The sequence below is a fragment of the Theropithecus gelada genome, chromosome 2, assembly GCF_003255815.1.
Source record: "Theropithecus gelada isolate Dixy chromosome 2, Tgel_1.0, whole genome shotgun sequence".
Classification (NCBI taxonomy): domain Eukaryota; kingdom Metazoa; phylum Chordata; class Mammalia; order Primates; family Cercopithecidae; genus Theropithecus; species Theropithecus gelada.
Window position 1 is genome coordinate 79,590,101 of NC_037669.1, and position 20,358 is coordinate 79,610,458.

Sequence of the window (20,358 nt, forward strand, 5' to 3'; positions counted from 1 at the left end):
TTCTTAGCATCCAAATGTATTATGTTCACTGAATCTAAAGTGAGACTGGAAACATCAGGAGCATATGCATTGTTCCAGTTAACGGAATAGGGAGACAGGGTGTGCTGAAATCCCACCTCTTCCCTATTCCCATGCACGAGGCCAAGTCTTGTCACCACTTTTTTCCAGATGTTTCAGTATCATGTCCAAGCTAGATTTTCCCAGCTTCCCCCTCATCCTTTGTCCATTACAATTCTGTTTACAAGTGTGTGAGTGTAGGGAGTTAAATCTAAAAGCAGTGAATGAATTGATGGCAGATGGGAAAAGATTCTTTGCCATTTCTTTACATGTTAATTTGTGAATGGACCAATCTGTGTTTTAAGGACAGTATATTGGCATCTTTATATAAAATGGAACATTTTGTTTTGTATGTTTGATGAATTCTTCTTAAAAATGGCATTCAGGTGCCCTTTGGGGAGTGTGCCATTCATGAGAGACTTGTAAATGTCATCTTTGAACTTGTGGCTCTTATAACATTTTGCTGCCCCCCACTAACACTTATTTCTTATGACTTTGCTCACTGACTTTTTCATAGCTTTCAGAGAAAGAAAAAGAACTGTCAAATCAGGGGCCAAAGATATGCTTTTGAAGCAGGATGGTTTGCTTCATTCTCAGAACAGCCACTTCAGTCCCTCCTTGTTCCCACCTGAAGCAAACACTTCTGTTCCTTGCCAACACTGTTTAAAGCCTATTGAATAGGCTTTGGCTTCTGTGGTGCAACACTTAGAATAATATGTCAGAATGTCTTTAATCCATTAATTTCTTGTTACTGGAAAATGCTTTTCAGAGTTTCTTGATGATAGAATCATTTTGAAGAGTACACATTCAGAATTCTGCAGCAAACATTTTATTCATGTGTCTCAGTGCAGCCCAGCTATTGTTCATGGCTTAAATAAATTTGAACCATTATGGCTAATACTTCTCTTTACCCCTCCTCCCTTCGCTTTGTGCTGTGTCTATCTCTCTTCTTGAGTTGAGCATGAAAAAACATCAGTGGTATCCATTTGAAGACTGGGGCTTTTGTTGTAAATAAAATTATTCATTTGTTATGTTCTGTTGTTTTCAGCAGAGAGTGTATTGATCTCTGCATTGCTATTCTGAATGGCGTAAGGAGCTGCAACATGAGGGAGACACAGCAACATTTGTGGATGAATTGAATAGGGTGTGTGATGACAGACAGAAACCTTGCTCACTGATCATACTGTATTCTACAAATCATTCATCAAGAGTTTATTGAATCAGTTATTAAAAAGAGCAGATTTTTCCAACCAAGACCATCACACGCAGAATGTTACCAGGGCCAAACAACATTAGGATGATGCATGGAGGGACAGCCTTACAAAGTATATTTGTGAGAGAATTAGACTAGGTAACTTAAAGAACATTTCTGCTGACACATTAGAAATAAAAAGTTTGCTACAATGCAAATTGTGCTCCAAGATCCAACTTCAAAAGGTAAAAAAGAAAACTCTGACAACTGTCTTTTAATACAGAATATTATTAATGTTACCAGGGCCAAACAACATTAGGATGTTAATTTTCCCCAAAGAGCAATGTTAAGTTTCCCCAGTTTTCAGACTGTTACCATGTTGAGTGCTCCTGAAATAAGTGGAAAAATAATAAAAATAGCTTCATTACTTAACACTGATTCTTACCAAATAGATGCTATAGATAAAAGCGCCCTTTTAGTCGTTCCATAAAAATCAGAAATATTTGTCATTTCCTCAGTGGGTTGTAATCTTGTGAATCCCTTTAATTGTTCAGGAAGCTGCAGTTATTAGTGATCTTCCATTTCTCTAAAGAGTTTCTTTTTAAACCTTCCTGTACAAGTAAAATGAGCACAAGCACTATTTTAATATCTTTATTGCTAAAGATAGGTTTTTGCTCTGAAAATTGCCCTAAGCACATGTCTTGTCTTTGCTCTGTGCATGCTTGTTGTATATCAGTCAGCTTAAGCTTTTGGAGGAGAAATGTTCAAAGACAATCTTGCTGTCTGATGTAATGGGGCAAGTTGGTTTTCCTGTGGTCACATTTTTTTCTTGACTTCATTTGGCAGATTATTGTGTTCAAAGACATGCATTTAGCAGTGATTGTGAAGTTGGAGCTTTCTTTTTCCTACTTCTGTGGGAAAGGTTTCCATATGAATGCGCACCTACCCTTGCATTATTAGAGTACATGGCCACCAGCTAGAAGCAGTTTCTGATAGTATTGGCCAATGGGAACAAAGGAAGTTATTGGATGCTTTCATCATTCGAAGTTGACCAACATCTTTTTTCAATGTCTAAAATGCACCACAGAGAATCCTGCCAACTCTCATTGTAAGAGAAACTTTGTGTGACCATCATCCATCTTGACTTGCCATCTAAAGAATTACGATGCAGAAAACAAATTCATTTTATCTCACATACCAGCTGATCAGTTGGTAGTGAGCTGCCAAGGTTGAGGACTCAGGCTGCACGTGGGGTCAGAAGGCAGTAACTGTCAAGGGCACTAGAGGGGAAGGGGAAGCCCTGCTTGCTAGTCTCTTCCTCTCTCAAGTTTATTTTTTGTTCCTGGAGCCGAGACTGACATCTTTATTTTTTATCATAGACAGAATGATGGATTGTTGTAACCTGACGCTGAAGGAATTAAGTAGGTACTTTGTATGTGTGCAAGGAAGGTTTGAAATTGGATGGAGAAAAATGCATGGACTTTGTGCACTTTGCCCTGGCCCCTTCAAAATGAAGGTGACATACCCATGAAACACTGTTCCTGAGGCATGTACGTGTTGGTCTCTAGACCTCATCTGGACTACTTCCTGCTATCTGCCTTCTCTTCCTTGACTCTTCTGGCTCATTGCTGCCTGCTCTCTGCTGAGGATATGCACGTACAAAGTAGCCTTGTGGTTCACTAGGTCACTGTTGCTTAATGACGGTTTTAACTGTCTTTCCTTGATCTTGACCTGTCTTCAACACTAAGGTTACCCTGCTGTGAATGGGATGGGGTGCGTTGGCCTGACCTGATTATGCATCACAGGATAAAAATTCAACTGTCATTTTCATCAAGTACATTTCTCAGAATTGCATAAAGGCTGTAGAGTCACTTTTACAACCAGAAATGCATATCTTTACCATCTGCAGATCTACACAGAATATAAGTCTGTTAATGTAGGTGTGTGTTGGGGGAGAGGGATATTAGGGATGTTCTTTCTCCAATTCTAGCAAATGGTAGAATGATAATTATATGTATCTAGATAACACTTTGAATATTAATCATATTGCTATCATGGGTATCCTGTAATGTGGAAAGCTGTTCAAAATTTCCATTTATTTCCACAGTAACTTTTTCAGGTTGTTTTAAACTGTCATGATTAACAATTACTGAACTCTGTTCATTATATTCTGGGCATATTTTTGACCTGCTTTCCATGCAAGTCATCAGATTTTAAGGAACACGAAAAGACTGGTCATGGTGTTGCCGGCCTCGCACTTGCTAAGGAATATAATTATAAGTAATGAATGGAATAATAATACATCATTATTTATGAGACGTGTCATGTAATTAACTCAATGCAAAATATATTCTAATTTCCATTTGGAATGAAAATAGGTTTGTTTGAACATCAGTAGGTAGTTACTGATTCTTATATTTTCATGCACGTATCAAGACTGTTAAAATCTACTGAGTACATATAGTGGAGTTTTTACAACAGTCAAGATAGCTTTCTTCTAATAGAGTCTTATGTATATTCCTTATTTTTATTATATATACATAATTTGTATATGTGTTCAACTCTTAGAGTTAGCATAATTTATATTTATTGCAAATTAATGATCTAATTTATTTACTTAGCTACCATTTCCTTTCTCAAACTAATTAACTGAAAAAATAACCATAAATTTGCAAAAAGCTTCTGGGCACAAATCCTAAGTTGGACTTATCCTTAAAAACCTCTACAATACCAGATACCTGAAGTGGTTTGCAATCTAAACTATCTTTATGAGACTTCTACTACAGGCTTTAAATATATTTCAGGAGACTTGGTTTAGCTTATATCTATCTGCAGTTGGGGGTCAGGATATGGGTGGATAAGTCTTAGGCAGTGGAGTTAGTTATGTTTATGTGTAACAATTAGTATGACACATGGTACTGACCAATATTAAAGGTGGTTCCTGAAAGCTCTCTGCTGTGCCAGACATCAACATATTAATTTCTGCATTGTGGGGATGTCTGGAGAGTCCCAGGGGAGGAAGCAAAGAGATGGTGAGCAGCATGCAAGGGTAGTAAGTAATGCTTCTGTATTTCAATATTTTCATAACAGGAATGGACACGCCAGTGCACATGGTCTCTGTAGCAGCCCAGATTTTAGAGGGAGAAAACAGATGGAAGAAGCTCCTTTATATCCCTAAGACCAAGCATGTTTTTTGTTCTTCAAGACCATTAAGTCAAGCATAGTTGTAGACTTGCTGATGAATTAAAACCAGCAGAACTCTTTCTTTGTATCAAATGGTCATCTTCCTCACACTGAACTTAGCCTCCTAACACTGGTTTAAGGGAAAGCTTACTTGTAGCATGGAGGATACTGAGGCAATGTTCTTTCTATCCCTTTTGTATATGTGTTTGGGGTAACTGTGGCAGTGGAGAGTATATTGATGCACATATAACTAATATCTTACATTAAAATAATTTAAAATAATTAAAATTGTATTTTATGACTAACAATGCATTATTGGAGTCAATATTTTGTTTCAGACAGGCACAGTAGTGCACACCTATAATCCCAGAGTTTTGGGAGGCTGAAGCAGGAGGATCACTTGAGGCCAGGAGTTTGAGACCAGCCTAGGCAGCATAGCTAGACCCTTTTCGACAAGAAAAATTTATTGGCTAGGCGTGATGGCATGCATCTGTAGTCCTAACTACTTAGGAGGCTGAGGTAGGAGGATTGCTTTAGCCCAGGAGTTCAAGGTTATAGTAAGCTATGATTTGCACCACTGCACTGTAGCCTGAGCTGCGGAGCAAGAACCTTTCTAAAACAAAAATTGTTCTATCCTCATTGGCCTATGAGTGGTTTAAATGGAAAAGCTGAGGCACAGACCAATGGTGGCTCTAGTTCATGGGAATCTGGGCTTTACCCAGGACTCTTGATTCTCATTCCATTGTTCATTTCACCCTCTCTGGTTGCATTTCACATATGCTGCAAAAATCTATGTACTGTGGGGTGGGTGTCCTGAGAAGTTCTTCTCTCTAGAGTTAAAACCTTTCCCATTAGCCCCACTTTCTAGTGTTATGTTTTCCTAAATCTTTACTCTGCCGTTTATGTTTTTATGGGCATTTTGCTGTTTGTGGTTTTATTATTTTATTGTAAGCTTCATTATCATTTAAGAATAAGACCAACCTTAGTGACTTCTGAAAGTCTAGAAGGTTTAAGCCTTACTCTCCAGTGCCATCTATATAAGGCCCAGCAGTTTAGCTTGGCTAGCAGCGTAATTTGCTCTGAGATAAAATGAGTCCAGGAGGAGCTAAATTCATCTGGCTCTCCAATTTTTCTTTTTCCTGATAGGTTTCGGAATGCCTAAAGTTATCAAGAGTTCTTTTATCTTTAAGATTAATTTCCAGTTCAAGAGATTTGTGTGCTAATACTTTAAAAAGTTAGCCATGATACCCTTCCATTTGCCAAAGATGACTGCTTTAATAGTTGTTAAATAAGATGTGTCAGGATAAAAATAAATCAACAGGAATTACATTAAAATCTGGAGTGTTTCACATGCAGAGGCCTAGAATACTAGTTAGTAATTTCTATTCTGCTTAGGGAACAAATGACTCTAGAAGCCATCTCTCAGGGAGTCCTCTCTGCAGTAATGTAATTGAAGTTCAGGAGTGCAGCAGATGTTGAGTGAAACTTTTCCTATTTCCCTGGAATAAACAGCTAAGGCCTAAGCAGGAAGGCTGACATTTGGGGGCAGATGCTCCCCATATCCACATTACTGAAAGGCAGCAGCAGAACCATTCCTACCTCACCAAACCATACCTCCACGCCCCCAAACTGCAAAGGGAGAGGATTCATGAGGATAAAGATCGACAGATGAAATGAGGAGTGTTGAGATGCTTTCTTCTTCCCTCTTCTGGAGTAATTACTCCCACTGCCTTGAAAGTCACGTCCCTCGGGGGATGCTTTCCACAAAATGACACTGGCATCTTGTTCCCCGGCTTGATGCTACGAAGCTGTAGAACCTGCAAGCTGACGCAGGCACTGTCACGATCTGGGAGTGCAGGGAGGTACAATTGCTTTTGGAGAGCTTCCCACGTGCTCTGTGGAGTTTGGAATCGTACATGAGGGCCCAAGAGTGCTTGCTTCTCATCTTTGCTTTCCTGAATGTAGGCTGGGGCAGGGGAGGCTTGTTGGCGAGGCCTGTAGTAGCAGAACAAGAAGTCACTGAAGAGGAGTAGTGTTCCTGGGAAAAAAGATGAAAACAACTTTTCTACACTATCCCGCCTTTTCGGTAGCCCTTTGAAGAAGCCCAGAAGAACCAACCTCAGCAGGTCCCCTGGTTCCTGTAAATGACCATGAATGTCAGAGTAGAAGGCAGGCACCACTAGGTTGCTCAGGTAGATGTTGGGCCAACTGATGTGCTGGCCTATCCAAAGAGGGGATTGGGTCATGGAACACCGGCAGATCTAAAAGGGAGACATGGCTGTCCTTTTGTAAATGAATCCTCAGAAACAAATGGGGGCAAGACTTTACTACCTTCCCAAAGAAAACATGCCTGTTAATTCACCAGTGCAGATTACCGTATTTGCAGAGGCTCCCAGCAGATGGAACTGGAGCTAGACCAGGGACACTTACCTGTCACCTGTTTGTCTTTGTGTGCGTGTGTTTTGTGCATGTGTATGTGTGTTTCATTTTGTGTTTTTGTTTTTGAGACAGAGTCTCACTCTGTCACCCAGGCTGTAGTGCAGTGGCGCAACCTTGGCTCACTGCAGCCTTGAACTCCAGGGCTCAAGTGATCTTCTCACCTCAGCCTCCTGAGCAGCTGGGACTACAGGTGCAGGCCACCACGCCCAGCTAATTTTTGCATTTTTTTGTAGAGATGAAGTTTCACCATGTTGCCCAGGCTGATCTCAAACTCCTGAGCTCAAGCAATCCACCTCAGCCTCCCAAAGTGCTGGAATTACAGGCATGTGCCACCGCACCTGGCTGCGTGTCACTTGTTGACAGGCAACCTGTTACCAAAGACCACTCTGTCTTTAATGCTAGCATAGCTTAGCCTTACTATGGGGAAAACATTTGTAGAGAGCTCTAAGTAATAAAAGTTGCATCTCAAGTCTGTGCTTGGTAGGATATAAAATTTTGATAGAACCAAGACAAGAATTTTAAAATGGAGAGATTTACAATTATGGAAAGTGACTACATAGTTATACATTCTGCCCGAGATATTGTTAAAGAGCCAGAAAGGGATTCAAGGTAGGGTGGCTGAAAAATGAGGGCAAAGAATATAATGGTAGCATGTCTTTGTCCCACTAAGTTGAGATTCTTCAATTACTGTTTACACAAAGAGATGATATAAATCTTAAAGAAAAAAAGGGGTTGTCAGTCAATACCACATTAGGTAGGATGTGATTGCTTTAATTCTTAGAGTCAGAATCTTGCGTATATTAGATGGTTGATAAATATTTACGGGATAAATTTAATTTTGGTTCAAAACAGGATGGTTAGGTAAAGGAATATTTAATTGTTAAATATTTTCTGAAGATCTACTATATGTCAGGTTCTTCTCATCTTTTTCATTTCTGATCTAAATTTGGCATGCTCTTAAGCCAACAAAGTATCAATGTAAGGATTAAATGCTATTGGAACTTTTTTGCATGGCAGCAGCCAGAGTGAGCCTATTAAACATGTTGAATCTATGTCACTTCTCTGATTATCCCCACAATGGCTTCCTACCTTCCTCTAACTAAAGCCAAAGTTATCACAGTGATTGACAAGGTTCCTACTTGCATTCCTTCATCCACCCCCTGCCATCAACCATTGCCCCCTCTGATTTCATCTATTACTATTTTTTCCTGTAGTGGGTTGAATGGGGATCTCTCAAAAGAGATGTCCGTATCTCAATCCTTGGAACCTGTGAATGGTACCTTATTGGGAAAGGAGTCTTTGTGGATGTGTGAGTTAAGTATCTCACCTTGAGGTGGGGAGATGATCCTGGATCAGCCAGGCAAATCCTACATCCAATGACAGTGTCCTTATAAGAGTGAGACAGGGAGATTACATGGAGAAAAGGAGGACACAACATGATCGTGAAGGCAGAGATTGGAGTGATGTGGCCACAAGTCAAGGAATGCTAACAGCTGTCAGAAACTGGAGCAGCAAAGAGGGAGTGTGGCCCTGCTGACACCTGGATGTCACACTGCTGACCTCCGAAACCGTGACAGCATCAATTGCTATTGTTTTAAGCCACCAATTCATGGTAATTTGTTACAGCAACTACACACAACTTTCAAAGCTCCCCACATTCACTCTGCTCCAACCACACTAGATTCCTTCTTGTGCATTGAACATTCTAAGCACACTGCTGCCTCATAGCCCTTGAACTAGCTGCTGTTCCTTCTTCATGGAATGCTAATCCCCCAGATGTACATATGCCATGTTCACTCAACTCCTTCAGACCTCTATTCAGATTGTGCTCAAATGTCACAGAATAGTCTCCCATTATCTTAAAATTGCACTCCCACCACTTAACATTTCTTTGTAGTATTTATACACTAAAGTACTATATAATTTATTTGTGTGTGTGTGTGTGTGTGTGTGTGTGTGTCTCAGGCTGACTAGAATGTGAGCTCTGTGAGGGTAGGGATTATTCTCTGGTTTATTCATGAATGCATCTCATCTGCCTGGGCAGTGCCAGGCTCATAGCAAGTATTCAGTAAATATTTGTTAAATGAATATTTGCTAGATGAGTGACCCTGGTTGTCCATGTTGGCTTTTCAGCTCTAAAGCTAAAAGAGGACAATGGTCCTCATTTAACAAGTAGAATAATGTGGTTAAGTTCTCACACCAGGCAGTACACTGCAATGGTTAAGATAGTGTCAACCTGGATTCTATGTACCTAACACACATGCACACATGGTTGGAGACATAACTAATATTCATCATTCCAAAGTGGCCTGCTTTGAAAGAGAGAGAAGTAACAGGTGGTTTGAGCATGAAAAATACTCAACCCCTCCCATGCCCAGCACAGTTTTCATAGATTTCCATGTGGATTCCAGCCAGGCTGATGAAATCAGTTCTTTCCCTGGCTGAGAGAAATCTAACAGAAGGATTTGATAACTCATCAGCTGGTGAGCTTTGATTTCCCAAGATTGTATATGCCACTGTCTTGCCTTCCTCAGGAAGTCTAGAGCAACTATGTAAGCAATTTCTTCAGTTTAGTCAAGTTTTTATGGCCTTATCATCTTGGCTTCTCATGCATACAGGTTGCCTTACATAACATGTCCTTTTGTAGATCTCTATTTCTTTCCAATGATACCTTTGCTGAAACCTTCTTCCAATTTATTATTTCTACAATAATCAAGGCAATTTCCATTAGACAATTTGTTTATTCATTCATTTCCTAGAATTGTTTAAAAATGATTTAAGGTGACTATGATAAAGTATAGTAAGATTAAGTGCTTTTAAAAAAAGCAAATTACAAAATTCAAGAAGTAGTAAAAGGAAAGTAAGATGGACCAAAAGTGAGATTAGTGCATCAAATAGATACAAAATAATTATATACTTGCTAGAGATAGTGATATGGTTTGGCTGTGTCCCCATCCAAATCTCATCTTGAATTGTAGCTCCCATAATTCTCACGTGTTATGGGAGGGAACCGGTGGGAGATAATTGAATCATGGGGATGGTTTCCCCCATACTGTTCTTGTGGTAAAGAGTAAGTCTCACAAGATTTGCCATTTTTATTAGGGTTTCCCCTTTCACTTGGCTCTCATTTTTCCTTTGCCTGCTGCCATGTAAGATGTGCCTTTTGCCTTCTACCATGATTGTGAGACATTCCCAGCCATGTGGAACTGTGAGTCTATTAAACCTCTTTTTCTTTATAAATTGCCCAGTCTTGGGTATGTCTTTAGCAGCATGAAAACAAACTAAAACAGATGGGTTACAAAGTTGGCCCTGAGCTTTCTAGCACCAACCTAAATAAGGAAAGACCATCCATTCTTGAGGTAAAAGTAGGCTGATTGTTCAGAAAAATGCAGAAATCTGCACAACACCAGAGATCAGACAATTTTCTGTGAATTCTTCCTCAAGGAGTTGATGCCAGAATATGTAATTGACAGCATTCTCAAAACATCCTTTCAATGCACATGGAGGCTCTTTCTCAAAAATATGTTCTGAGTCTGGTACTCAACATCTCTACTACTCCTGCCAAATCTTGTCTGAACTGGGTGCAGTGAGCTCTCGGGTTTCCTTGTTTATCATTCCCCCAACTGCAGTCTACCACTATCCATCCTCCAGTCTACCACTATGCAGCTGACATAGATTTTTAAAAATACAGAAACAAGAACAGGTTGTTCCTTTGCATTAAGAACTTACAGTTGTTTCTGGATGGGCATGGTGGCTCACGCCTGTAATCCCAGCACTTTGGGAGGCTAAGGCAGGTGATCACTTGAGGTCAGGAGTTCGAAACCAGCCTGGCCAACATGGTGAAACCCTGTATCTACTAAAAATGCAAAACTTAGCCAGCCATGCTGGTGGGCACTTGTAATCCCAGCTTCTCAGGGGGTTGAGACACGAGAATTGCTTGAACCCAGCGGGGTGGAGGTTGCAGTGAGCTCAGATCATGCCCCTGCACTCCAGCCTGGGCAGCAGAGTGAGACTCCATTTCAGAAACAAAACAAAACAAAACAAAAAACACCTTCTGGTTGCTGTTGCTGTTTCTTTCACTTAAAGTAAAATCTGACATCCCTTTGACCTTCATCTGCCACCCTCTGACCTACACAGGGTCCCTGGTTTTCCTCCTTCCAATTCCTGTTCCCTTGTCATCACTTACACACAGAGGCCTTCCCTGACCCTACCATAGAACTCAAACCATGGAAACGATGGTTACAAGGCTCTCCCAGTCCTGTTTCTGGCATTGCTGAATGTACATGGGAGAAGAAAGAGCTCTGCTTGCTAATGGCTCTACTGCCTCATTTACTGTCTTTGGGTACAAAACATTTGTACTTGTCAAAACTACAAACGAGCTTTGGACAGGGAATTGGAGAAACGTATTTTAGTCCATATGGGGAAACTTAAGTCATTTATTCTTTTTTGTTTCATTTGCTCATATGAAAATAAAGGTATTTTCAGCTATGAAGCCAGGTATTTGCCTGCCTCCTGGGTTCTTCTGAGAGAATTAAAACAAGTTGATACGGAAGTCAGAAGAATGAATAAATTTGGCATATTGGAAGCATGGTATAATAATTATAATTTTGTCATTGTCCAGTATCCTGATGCCCTGATGCCTTAAGGTTGATCAAGGGCATGGGTCTGGGAAGGGGCATTTTATAATGGTAGCCCTAAATTTGTAAAACTGAAGCTTAAACGGAATTAAAAAAACATACTGCATTTCCATGTGAGCATCACATAGCAACTGGAAAAACCCAGACTCAATTTTAAATTACTCGGCCGGGCGCGGTGGCTCAAGCCTGTAATCCCAGCACTTTGGGAGGCCGAGACGGGCGGATCACGAGGTCAGGAGATCGAGACCATCCTGCCGACACGGTGAAACCCCGTCTCTACTAAAAAATACAGAAAACTAGCCGGGCGAGGTGGCGGGCGCCTGTAGTCCCAGCTACTCGGGAGGCTGAGGCAGGAGAATGGCGTGAACCCGGGAGGCGGAGCTTGCAGTGAGCTGAGATCCGGCCACTGCACTCCAGCCTGGGTGACAGAGCGAGACTCCGTCTCAAAAAAAAAAAAAAAAAAAAAAAAAAAAAAAAAAAAAAAAAAAAAAAATTTTAAATTACTCATTTAAAAATGGCATTAAAATAACACCCTGGATTTAAAATAAACCAAAAATTTATAGGCATTTGATATAAGCCTTTTTCCTTTTTTTCTCTTCTATGAGGCATGGTATTAAAAATCAAACTCAACCAAGTAAACACACTCTATTATTTCTACTGTTTTTGGTACTTGGGAAGAGATAGGTGTGTGAAAAATGCTGGTGTTCATTCATGGGTTAGAGTTGCTTTGCCGTAGTGGTTTTAAATTAAACCCTCAGGGGGTTTAGATGAGTCTAGATGCTCAACTCCCATTAACCATAATGGGAGTTACTGTACGTGTCTCACTCCTCGACAAACAACATTGAAAAATGACCCTCTAACACCAGGTTAGTGTCCTTCTCTTTGAACTAATTTTAATGGATTTTTTTTTTTTTTAAGTGAGGCATCTCTGCAATCCTAGGGGCAATGAGACTACCAACCATTCAGCAATAAGCAGTAGAGCTTCATTTTGGAGTGTCCAGCCTGTACATGCTGGGAAGATTTGGACTAGGACTGACACGCTCTCTAGACTAGATGTTTCTCTTTCATTTAGTTTTAAATCGCACTACTGTTCCTTTTTTTAAATCTCTTTCATCTGTAGCTCAGCCTCCTGATCTAATCCGTACACAGGAGGTACTCAGCATTAACGTAGTTCTGATACTACTGAAATGTTATGGAGAAAAGGAATTACAGTTGATCCTTGGAGAGCACAGGTTTGAAATGCGTGGGTCCACTTACGTGGATTTTTTTCAATAAATACATTAGAAAACATTATTGGACATTTATGACAATTTGAAAAAACTCAAACTATATAGCTAGAAATATCAAAAAAATAATAAAGGTATGTCATGACTATATGTAAATACTAGTCTGTTTTATCATTTAGTAGCATAAAATAAACACAAGCAAGCTTAAAATTTATTGAAACGTAGGCACACAAACCAGTCTGGACATGGTGCCACTTGCAGTTGAGAGGAATATAAACAAATATAAAGATGCAGTATGAAATCATAAGTGAATGAAATTAACTGTAGTACGTACTGTACTAAAAGAAATTTGTAGCCACCTTGTATTGCTGTTGTGGTGAGCTCAGGTGTTGGGAGTATCTGCTTAAAACTCCTCACGACACTAATCATCTCCGAGTGAACTGATGATCACCCCAGTAAATTGTGTTTCACAGTAAAAAGTGATCTCTCATGGTTCTCATTTATTTTTCTTTGTGTGTGATGCATACCATAAACCTGGAATAATACCATGGGAGTTATATGAAGGGTCACCAGTGATGCTGGACGTGCTCCCAAGAAGCAAAGAAAAGTCATGATATTACAAGAAAAGGTTAAATTGCTTGATGTGTACCCACAGTTTTAGACAGATGATTCATCTTGTAAATAGATGATGTCAAGTTATGGTATCTATATATAGTATAATACTGTAAATGTATTTTCTCTTCCTTATGGTTTTCTTAATATTTTCTCTAGCTTACTTTAAGAATACAACGCATAATACATAAACAAAATATTTGTTAGTTAAGTGTTTATTGGTAAGGCTTCCAGTCAACAATACTCTACTAGTAGTTAAGTTTTGGGAAGTAAAGTTATATGTAAATTTTCAGCTATGCAGATGGGGTGTGGTACAGGATCACTTGCCCCTTAATTGTTCAAGGGCCAACTGTAAATATATTCAAACTATTTGGTATTTTTAATATAATACCATAATATCAATAGCAGTCTACTAATAACCAGCGGATGAATTGCTTGACTAAATAAATGTTTTGTTTAAATTATATCTATGAAGCTGCAATCTAGTTTATATCAAGTGTAACCCATTTTTAAACCTTTCATTTATTTTTTCTAATCATAAGAATATCTGCCCACTGTGTAAAATAAAAACCATATATAATTTTATTATCCAGAAATAACCTTTGCCAAAACTGCAGTTTATTCCTTTCTACTTTTTTCTTTGTTCTTACATATTTCTCTAGAAAAGAGAAACACTTTATAACATGATTTTAACCTACTTCATTGTTGACATTTTTCTGACATTTTAATATGTATATAAAAGAATTTTTTTTTTCTTTGAGACAGTCTCACTCCATTGCCCAGGCAAGCGTGCAGTGGTGCCATCTCGGTGCTCACTGCAACCTCCATCTCCTGGGTTCAAGTGATTCTCCCGCCTCAGCCTCTTGAGTAGCTGGGATTACAGGCCACCATGCCCGACTAATTTTTGTATTTTTATTAGAGACAAAGTTTCCCCATGTTGGCCAGGTTGGTCTCAAACTCCTGGCCTCAAGCAATCTGCCTGCCTCTGCCTCCCAAAGTGCTCGGATTACAGGCATGAGCCACCGCACCTAGCCTATGTGTAAATGAAATTTTTAACGATGGTATAATATTGTGCCACATGAATATGAATCTACTATAATTTATTAGTTATTACTGACTTTTCGACGTATGTGTAACAAATATTTTGGTACAGGATCTTTGGTAATGTTTCTGCTAAATTTCTTCAACTGGAGTCATTTACTTGCTATAATATTACGTGGTGTTTAAATTGACGAATATTCCCAAAGTTATTGTTTACTAGCACTGCATGAGTGTACACATCTCATAAACTTCAAGAATTAGGTTTTTTGTTTTGGCCTATCCTTTGCCAAGTTGATAGGTTTTACATATCTCATTGTTTACATTTTATTATCTAATTGCTAGTAGAGTTAACTTTTAAACATATGTATACATTACCTTTATCAATAAGTTACCTATGAAGGTGCTTTGCTTCTTTTTCTATTGAGATATTTTTTAAAGCCCAATGCGTTAGAGATCTTTTAGGAATTAACCCTCTACCTATCATATTTGTTGCAAATATAGTTCCTTTTTTGGTCCCGGCCTCTTCAGTTTCTTTAAGATGTTATTAACATGTAGAAATGTTATCATGGTTATGTCAACTTGGTCATTTATGAGTTTTTTCTGTTCTTGTATGCAAAATCTATTCTGAGAGTAAATATTTATGTATAAATCACAAGAAAATTCTTGTGATTTTTTGAATGAGTTTTCTTTTTTCTCATTTTTCTTTTGCTAGTCTACTATCACCAACAAGTTCATGGAACTTCATAGGCATGCTTTAAAAATTCACTGTATTTTCCTGGCCACCCTTGAGGAAGGTAAAGAATACTATTCCCAAGTTTATAAATGGAGAGACCAGGACTGTCATGATGAACCGGGCAGTATGGTTCTAGAAGCACAGCAGTGTTTTCACATTCTAACTAACTTCTTTACAGAACTCCTAAGTTGGTCTTTATACTATTATTTGCTAGTTTCACATGTTTCCTGCATAGGGGTAATATTGAAAAGACAGATCTTGGGGATTGTGGCATGACTATAATGTGTCTTCTGAGTCATAAAATGTACTATATTCAACATGATGTTACGCTGCTGTTTTACATTCTAGATTATGTTTAATATAATTCTCAGATAAATGCTTTCTGCAATATTGTAATTTCTTAAAAATGATAAGCCATATATGGCAATTCCCAGTTAACCAGGTCATTGGACTGAAGACCATCCTCTGGCCGTTGATGAAGAGCAAAAAAGCCATAGTAATATCAGTGGGTCACCTGCCTGTGGTTCTAGGGAGGTGGGTGTAGAGAGACACAGGAAGTAGCTACTAGTATCCTATGATTCTGATGCTATCTAGAAGACAACTGATATTTAATGGAGGGAATAAAACTTCTAAGAATATGTGAAAGGTATAGTAGGATGTAATGGAAGGATTTTACATGTATTGCATCACATATAGAAATAATATAAATCAGAAAGATATCTACAACAAGTTCTGTGTTCTCAAATCACCTCCTGAATGACATTTATCAATTTTTAAAACTGAAATAGATAAAAATTTGCACAAGTAAAAATATATTTAACTTAACACTAAAATGACATTAACTCTTGAGCCTTTATAACTATTCACCCACTTTTTGTCATTAAGAAATACCTTGGAATTTGTCAGCTTAACAACTTCTCGACATGTTTTTATAGCCAAAAGGCAACAGAAATTGCATTAAAGAATTTTCCCTGTCTGATGTGACTTTGAACATGAAAGGGTTTTGAAAGAATGCTGCTATCCATCCTCAGAGGAGTAGAGATCCAAATGATTATGTTTTCTTAGCTCCCAGGAAGTTGAAGTATGTATCTCAATTGATTTCTCAATTTACTGAAGCCTCAGTTATAACTATCCTTATTATAACATGGGTGTAATTGATCATTTTTGCTCAAGTGATGCCTGTCATTGTCTCAGTTGTGAGAGCGTACAATTCAGTATAGAGCGGTTACTCTGTGGCAGAGATGCTTCTTGCAAAGCCAGGTCATCATTTTATTTATTTATCTAACATATAACATTTATGCTACGAGATTATTCTAGGCATTTGACAAATATTCATTTAACACTCATGAGCAACCCTATCAGGTGGGTACTCTTGGTATCTCCATTTTATAGAAGAGAGCATGAGATAATCTGAGCTAAATGGATCTAGACCAAACAGCTATTAAGTGGTAGAGCCAGGTTTCAAATCTAGGTGGTCTAACTCTAGAGTCCTTTCTCTAGACCAGTGGTCCTGGAGGCCCTGAAGGTCCCCAAGACCTTTGCAGAATTTGTGAAGTAGTTCCTTTTCCAACTATATATCTATATGAGGCCAACTTCTTCCTATGCTTTAGCGAAAAGACATAATAGATTGTACACAGAAGCAGAAATATAGATGCAATTATCTTCTATTAAGCCATTCATTAGAGATTTGTCACTCTTCACCCTAATTTTTTTGTTTTAGAAAATATTATTAAAATATTAACATGTGGGTTTATTATTTTAAGTAAATGAATATTTTAGAATTTTCTCAGTTCTAATTTGGAATTAAATAGCAGTAAATATAGTCATGTAAATTCAAGCTTTTTGCTGAAGTCAGTTTTTCAACAGTGTAAAGAGGTACAGTTTGTGTACCTCTTTTGTGGTACACAAACCATAGGGGTGAGGTCCTCTGAACCCACAGCATGTTTCCGTACTCCTTTGTCTCAGCTCCAGATTACCCTGCCTTCCCCACTATTTTAACTTTGGTGTTCATCTAAAAATATGAGCCTTATTTCCTGAAAGCAAAGGTGATTTTTGCATACCCAGAGGCAGTATCTGTGGGTTGAGGAATATAAGCTTAGCAGCTCAGGGTCTGGATGTGAATCCAAGGTCAGCTGTCTTACAAGAGCAAGCCCTGGGAATTACTTAACCTAGGTTTCCTTCAGTTACCTTATGCTTCAAATGGGTGGTAATAGTATTTACCCAGTGGGATTGTTATGAGGATCATATGCGTTAATATATGCAAAATGCTTAAACTGTCTCTCGTGCATATGAAGCATTCAAATATAAGCTCCATTACTGTTAAGTTTCTATTGTTATGAGGATTGTAGAAGAGTCTAATGTGATTTTTGTGTTCTACAAGTTTTCTTAAAGTTTCTCTTCTCATTTCTGTGAACATTTTTTTTTTTTAATTAAATCCCAACTTTCCCTTTGTAGATTGTTTTCCAAAGCAGAGCCAGGTCTGTGACAGTAGCCTTGATCTTTATTGTGTCGTTAGTTCTCTTTGGGGTGAGGTTGCTCTTGAAATGCATTTATCTTCTTGTAAGCCCATAAATACTGATGTTAATGGTATTTAACATCCTCCTCCCTGGACAAATCCCCTCAATTGCTTGCAATTCACATCCCGTAAATGTACAGATTTTCCTTCCTCCTCCTTCCACCACATCAAGTGGTGCTATTTGCGTCCTGTGCCAGGGACAGGGGCAGGATCTCCTGCCTTGCACTGAGCTCTGCAGCCTTCCTGCCAGCTGCAGTGCACATCACCTCCCACTCTCAGGCCCACAGTTGGTTTTCTTCCCAGCTTCCACTCACACTAGGATGGAATATTACCCTCTTATAATGGCTTGTTTATCTAGCAGCTCCCCATCGGCTCCAGGTCAGAGGCTTTCCTCCAGGCACCACTCCGCTCCTGCCTGTTCATTTGTGGTACCCACTGTCTTGTCTGCCTTGCCTCACCTTGTCGGTGGTAGGTCACTGTCCCTCCAGGGAACGCGGTAACCAGCTGCCTTTTATCTAGTGAGGCGACCTCTGCTCACATGCTCTTGTGACAGATTACAGCCTGGCTTCCCACCAGGGACTCCTCTGAGTGAGACACCAAAGGCTGTTGTCAGTGTGGCTGTTGGCGGGAGAGTCCTCCGTGTCCAAAGATACCCTTAGCATTTTCATGTGTTTGTAGGAACGTTTTCATGTGACTTCTGTTTCTCCTGATGGATCTGGAAAGATTTCTCTCCTCTCAGAGACTTCTAGGTTGTCTTACCGACATTGAAGGCAAAATGGCTTATGATAAACACTGGAGGATTTTTGTCATTGTTGTTCCACCACTTATAACTCTCATTTTTGTGATTTTTTAAAACTTTATTTTAAGTGCTGGGATACATGTGCAGCATGTGCAGGTTTGTTACATAGGTCAACATGTGCCATGGTGGTTTGTAGCATCTACCAACCCATCACCTGAGTGTTAAGCCCCACATGCATTAGCTGTTTATCCTGATGATCCTTGTCCCCACCTCCTCGACAGGCCCCAGTGAAACAGGGAAGCTCCCTTGACCACTTCGCAGGAGGGAACTGAAACTGCTCGTTTCACTCAGCCCACCACTGGCCGCTCCTCACAGGAGGGAGCGTGCAAGGAAATGAGTGTGGGAACCGGAGTGAAGGAACACTGGAACTGCTGGCTGCTTCTCTCCGGCGGGAGCAGGCCCTGTGCAGACCCCATGGCAGCGTCCAAGTGTGTTACAATGCTCTTTTAGCCTTTCCATCCACAGACAGCTTAAGTGTTAGCCAGCTCAGTGAAGAGTCAGTGTGACAGCCTTTTTGGGTTTCCACACCCAGTGCATCCTGAATTCTTGTCTGGCATCCAGGAAGAATCAGGTCACACAGACAGATTGAAGGGTAGTGTGTGCAGAGGATTTTATTGGGTGATGAAAGTGGATCTCAGCAGGATGGGGAGCTGGAAAGGGAATAGAGTGGGAAGATAATCTTCCCCTGGAGTTCGGCCGTCCCTGGCCAAACTTCTCCCCAACCTAGTCTCCAGTGTCCAACTGCCTCTTGTCCTCTCAACGTTCAGACACTTCTCTTCTCTCCTCTCCTTCTCTGCTCTGAGAGCCACTCTACTGCTTTTCTGCTCATGGAGCCTGGGGTTTGGGGTTCTTATGGGCACAGGATAGAGGGCAGGGCAGATCAGAGTGGTCTTGGGAAAGGCAACATTCAGGCACAAAAACAAGCATGTCTATTCTCATTTAAGGTCACAGGTCCAGGCTTGAGAGTAGAGACCTCGCCAGGGACCCTGCCCTCCTGCCTCCTATCTGTATCACCAGTGTGTGGTGCTCCCCGTGTCCATGTGTTCTCATTGTTCAGCTCCCTCTTATAAGTGAGAACATGTGATGTTTGGTTTTCTGTTCCTGTGTGCATTTGCTGAGGATAATGACATGGACAAAGCGGGAAGTCTGGAGGATTTTAAACTCCAAAGGGAATCTTATCTTGGGTAGTCTTAACTGAAAAATATATGCCTTTTTATGTAGGGGAAAATTATTTTATTATTAAATGTTTTGAACTTTGCTTATTTGGACAACTCTTTCTGCCAATAAAGTTAGAAGTTGACTTACAAAAATAGAGTACAACACATTTATTTTTACTATAAGTGAGAAATTGAGGCCGAAGGAAAATACCTGGGAAATTCCATAGGTGGTATGTGAATATAATATTCAAATAAAAGTAAATAGAATTTAAAAATTTCAAGCTCAGTAAAGTTGAAAGAACAGTTCAGTGATCACCTGTTTATCTCTCACTGAGATTCATTAACTTTGACATCTTGATATATCCGTACTGTGTCTCTATAGATACTTCCTTTATGCCAAACTGTCTAACAAACAGTAGTCTGCTGCAGATGTTAGGACACTTTACTCCTGAATAATTCAGCATGCATTTTCCAAGAATAAGGAAACATTCCCACACAACTAACCCCACTTACTGCACCCAAGAAAATTCACATTAGTTCAGTAATACCTTATTTTCCATATTCAAAGTTTCTCAATTGGCTTTTTTTCCTTCATGACACAGATCCAGTCAAGGTTCATAAATTGCATTTGGTTATTCATAAATTAATTACATTTGGTTATTAAATATTTTAAAATATGTAGCAATTATCTAACTCCCTTGGATATTCATGGCATTAAATTATTTGAAGATTCCAAGTCAGATGTCCCATGCAGCAGCCCACTATCT

General features: G+C 39.5%; 1 protein-coding gene across 2 annotated transcripts in view; it reads left to right on the forward strand.

Moving 5' to 3' along the window:
- Nucleotides 1–20,358, forward strand: part of FHIT (fragile histidine triad) — a 1,500,125-nt gene that overhangs the window by 692,916 nt on the left and 786,851 nt on the right. The gene's annotated exons all lie outside the window — the stretch shown is intronic.